The sequence below is a fragment of the Myotis davidii genome, unplaced genomic scaffold (assembly GCF_000327345.1).
Source record: "Myotis davidii unplaced genomic scaffold, ASM32734v1 scaffold544, whole genome shotgun sequence".
NCBI lineage: Eukaryota > Metazoa > Chordata > Mammalia > Chiroptera > Vespertilionidae > Myotis > Myotis davidii.
In genome coordinates, this window is record NW_006297018.1 from 2,812,674 (window position 1) to 2,818,166 (window position 5,493).

Genomic DNA, 5,493 nt, shown 5'->3' on the forward strand with positions numbered 1-5,493 from the left:
GGATGCTGTGCAGGCCCTCCGTGACCGGGCAGGGAACACACAGTCCTTTGATAATAGACTTTATCCCGGCCTCTAAATCACAGCAACACACCCACGAAGAACGGTTCAAGCAAACGCAGCCCAGACTCTGGGTCTGACCCTGGAATGAAGACCCACCTTCGTGGAGAGAAGGTGGACATTCAAAAGAAACAAGAACGTTGGGACCCTGCTTACAGCTGCACTTACCTCAGTCGCTCAGACAAAACACCAGCAGAGAAAATGTGTTACCCATAGAGGCCTTCCTAAGCCCACACTTCGTCACCCGTCCTCTCTGGGAAAGAGAGAGAAAGAAGAAACATCAATCTGTTCCATTTATTCCACTTATTCATGCATTCAGTGGTTTATTCTCTTTTTTTTTTTAAGTATATTTTTATTGATTTCAGAGAGGAAGGGAGAGGGAGGAGAGAGAGGAAAAAAACATCAATGATGAGAGAGAATCATTAATTGGCTGCCTCCTGCACTCCCCCTCCTGGGAATTGAGCCCACAACCCGGGCACATGCCCTGACTGTGAATCGAACCTTGACCTCCTGGTTCATAGGTCGATCCTCAACCACTGAGCCATGCAGGCCAGGTTACTCTTATGTCCCATAACCAGTGATGGTAAACCTATGACACACGTGTCAGAGGTGACACGCAAACTCATTTTTTTGGTTGATTTTTCTTTGTTAAATGGCATTTAAATATATAAAATAAATATCAAAAATATAAATCTTTGTTTTACTTTGGTTGCAAATATCAAAAAATTTCTATATGTGACACAGCACCAGAGTTAAGTTAGGGTTTTTCAAAATGCTGACACGCCGAGCTCAAAAGGTTCGCCGTCACTGCCCATAACTATATTGCTTACAGGGCTGTTATTGACACAGTAGTTGACTGTGCCCCAGACAAATGGGATGCTGGTCTATTCCCACAAGCCTTTATCACCATCTTCATCACAAGGAAGGCACTGCCATGTGCTTTCGACCAGAATGTCTTGTCCAAGTTTCCTGGTTTGGTTGATGATGTCTTGCTCTATACAACTCGCGCCATCACAGCTTGAGATATAATGACTGATTTCGGTCCAAGGAACCTGATGGAGAAGAGACAAGTAGCCAATTTGTTTGCGACATCAAGATGCACTTGATAAGATGATAAGGAACCTGCAGACTCTCACCTGGTGGTTTTCTCATAGGGACATTGTAATAGCTTTTCAGGGTCCAGGGAATCGGTGTAAGTTTCTTCCATGTTGGAAATTAAATAGCTGAGTCCAAGTGTTGAGTCAAGACATGCTCTCCACACAGTCGCGCCCACACCCTGGTTGATTCTTATCTGTGCCCTGACCAGGGATCAAGCCTGAAACCTTGGTGTTTCGGGATGATGCTCTAACCAACGGAGCTACTCAGCCTGGGCTGCAGGTTACTGTTTTATCTAGATGTCTCCAAACTTTCTACCTTCAATGCTTTCATATACAGTATAGTATAACCTAAAAATGTATAGCTGAATAGTAGAATGCTATACAACTGTTAGAATGACTTAGAGCTATATGTGCAGAAACAAAACAATCTGTAAAGTGTGTTATTAAGTGAAAAAAGGAAGGAGCAGAATAATGTTACCTATGCTGCCCTTGGTGTTACCGTGCATCTGTATAAACAGGCGGATGTATGCTTGTGTGTGAATAGAATGTTTCTGGAAGGAGACATAAGAAACTTAACAGTGGGGAATGGACACCTGGGGAGAAGGAACACATGCTGCTTTCCATTGTATACTCTTATTATCTATTTTTAAAAAGTGTGTGTCATTTTTAAATCAAAAATTAATTTAAAAAATATAGAAAACATTGGCTTTTGGTGGGTGAAATCTGCAATGTAAGTTTTCTAACATTGTAGAAATGAGACTACGGCAGACAATTTCTCTCCTTCAAACTAGGGTAAGCCACAGAATGGGTCAAGGTTAGCTTCGCATGTCACATAAAGGAAGGGGCGGGGTCTTGTGCACCACTGTATACCCAGACACTTCCCACAAAAGGACATGTGCCAAGTGACCTCAATATGCAGAGAAAGCTGTTTGAGCAAGATGCCCATCTTCAGAGCAGTTTTCCTGGGAGGCACTTGGATGAGCTGAATGAAGCAGTACTACACAGCGAGGCATGCCCCCAAGTCCACATCCCAGGTCACTTTAACTCCACACCAGGAGGGTTTTTTTGGCACTTGGGTGGCAGGCCCCCTGGAGAGCCCTGACAAAAACCACCATTTGACAGCACTAAATGGGCAGAGAGAGAGGCAGGGGAAGGAAGTTCATGGTACATTCCAGAGGATGGAAACACCTAATTATGCCACGTTTCCAGACAGCATACGTAGGCAGATTCTACCTTCTCATGTCAGTAGTTTGGAAAAGTGTCAAAGGTGCCACGGGAGACAAAAGCAAGAAAAATAGGGAAGAGAAGAGAAGGTGTGGGGAGCAGAGGATGTGCTTCCACAATCCAGAGTAAAACTCACAGCTCACTGACCCAACTTCTAAACTTGTGATTTGTTAAAAATGAAAATGCTATATTTTATTTTGTTAAAATGAAATTCTGTCCCAAAGCGTTTTTTAATACATTTATTTATTTATTTATTCATTTATTTATTGTTGTTAATCCTCACCCGAGGATATTTTCCCATTGATTTTTAGGGAGAATGGAAGAGAGAAGGAGAGACAGAGAGAAACATGGATATGTCACATGGATTAGCTGCCCAGGCCTGGGAGGAGCCTGCAACCAAGGTACGTGCCCTTGACCGGACTCCAACCTGGGACCCTTTGGTCCGCAGGCTGATGCTCTGTCCACTGAACCAAATCAGCTAGGGCTAAGCCAGAAGTTTTAAAAAATGCTTTGGGCCCTCCCTGGTTTGGCTCTCTAAAAAATCAATGGAAAAATATCCTCGGATGAGGATTAACCAAAAATTTTTTTAAAAAATTCTGGTTTAGCTCTGGCCATGTAGCTCAGTTGATTAGAGCATCATCCGGATATGCCAAGGTTGCAGGTTCAAACCCCGGTCAGGGCATATACAGGAATCCACCAATGAGTGTATAAATAAGTGAAACAACAAATAGATGTTTCTCTCTCCTTTCCTCTCTCTCTGAAATCAATCAATCAATAAAAAAGAAACTTCTGGCTCTAGCCGGTTTGGCTCAGTGGATAGAGCATCAGCCTGCAGACTGAAGGGTCCTAGGTTTGATTCCGGTCAAGGGCACATGTCTGGGTTTCAGGCTCAATTCCCAGTAGAGGGCATGCAGGAGGCAGCCAATCAATGAGCAGTTTCAGATTCACAGCAGAATTGAGCAGGAGGTACAGAGATTTGCTATGTGCCTCCCTGCCTCCTCGTTATCAACATCTGGCACCAGAATCCCATTTGTGTGGATGTGGCATGATTGTTCTCTCTGTGCCCAGTGTGCCAGATCAGGATCTTTCTGCCTCAACCTGTCCACAGCCAACTGCCTGCCTTGGTGTGGAGGGGAGCCAGGCACCCAGTGCTCCTTGTAGACAACCAGTTCTGTTTCCACCCCCGCTCATGGCCTGACCTTCTGGGTACATTTTCTCTGCAACTCCTGGTCCTTCTGGGTCCTCGAGCTTGAATGAGTTTGCTTCTTAATGCCTTACCTCCATGCAGGCCCTGAGGTTTCCACTTTCTCTGGCCTGTTAGGTCAGTTAGATTTGACCATCTGCTTTCTTTCAAAATTTCATTACCTTCGTTTAACAGCTGATCTTTTTCATTCTCTTTGAATGCTTGAGTTTATATTCTTAAATGATAATCCTTTAATGCCATTTTAGCAGACTTTGAGGAGGTAATAAAGTTAAAGGCATGTGTTCAATCTGCGAAATGTCACCTCAAATTCAGTCTTTCATTTTATTATTGTTTTCCTACTTCCTCCTCAAAGCCCCTCCCCCCCCACGCACTCGCACCCACTCTAATGAATGCCCTTACAGTTCAGCTTCCACTTTGTAAGTGTATTTTGAACATGATATAAGATATGCATGTGTCTTTAAATTTTACAGTAATGGTATTGTACTAGAAATCTCATTGTTTCTCGCTTTCTCAACATTGTTTTCAGTTGCCTCCACTTGGCTACATTGTAGTTTAATCCTTCTGAGGGCTACATGAAGGTTACCTCCTCAACTCCTGGCTACCATGTATTAGAATTTGATGAACATTTTATACACCAGAAAATTTTTTTCCCTATGTATGCAGGAATAGACAGCTGGGACATAAGATTCGCACATGTTAAATTGATGAAATATTACCATATTTCTCTCCAAAACGGCTGTGGCAGTGAAACCTCCTCAGAGCCCTTGACATCTAGAATATGACTCTCTCAAAGGAGGATATGACAGGCCGCAATTCTCAAACTTCTATGACCATGGAACTCTCTCCTTGAAAAACACCATAAGCCTTCAGTCTTCATGTCTGGGGATACTAGGAAGATTACACAGGACTAGAGGAGCAGCATGCTGTTTTGGGAAATGAAGCAACATTAGTAGCTATAAACCCAGATTTTTTATTTGTTTGTTTTTGTTGTTAATCCTCAACCGAGGATATTTTTCTATTGATCTTTTTAGGGAGAGTGGAAGAGAGAAGGGAAGGACCGAGAGAAACATCAATGTGAGAGAAACACATCGATTGGTTGGCTCCTGCACGTGCCCCAATCAGGGCACTGGCCGGGGAGGAGCCTGCAACCAGTAGGAATCAAGACTAACCTTGGAATTTTTTCCCAGGGCCGTGGGCAACTGAGATTCAGTGGTCAAAATTGTAACTCCTTCAGTAAACACAGGCATCTGTTCCCAAACCACTGGTAAGAATGCCAAGATTAATATTTAGTTCCTACAGGCAGATAACCAACCCTACAGTGGTATAGAGAGGAGAATTGATTTTAAAACTTTAAAATTAAAAGCAGTATTTAGATTTCAAAGGTAAAATGGCTTTGAAAATGAAAAAAAAAAAAAAAGCCCAATCCTAAGTAGGGCTATACCATCGAAATCATTAAACAAATAAATCTGGAATTAAAATGTAATTTCTGTGTAGATAGGACCCAGTCTATTTTGTTGTTAATCCTCAACCGAGGATATTTTTCTATTGATCTTTTTAGGGAGAGTGGAAGGACCGAGAGAAACATCAATGTGAGAGAAACACATCGATTGGTTGGCTCCTGCACGTGCCCCAATCAGGGCCCTGGCCGGGGAGGAGCCTGCAACCAAGGAACGTGCCCTTGACTGAAATCAAACCCGGGACCCTTTGGTCCCCAGGAGGATGCTCTATACATTGAGCCAAACTGGCTAAGGCAACCCAACTTATTTTTAATCTAACAAAGTCATTCTTATATCCTTCACTGCATAGTAAATACTTATTTGCTGGCTAATCCATTAAGTTATTTTTCTGTTATTTGAGGAAAGTCAAGATGTTCTCCCTAATACATATATATATATATACATATATATATAT

At 42.6% G+C, this 5,493-nt stretch overlaps 1 pseudogene; it reads right to left on the bottom strand.

The window, feature by feature from the left end:
• Positions 1-1,051: 1,051 nt before the first annotated feature.
• The window catches only part of LOC107184482, a 9,419-nt pseudogene continuing 4,977 nt past the window's right edge, over positions 1,052-5,493 (bottom strand).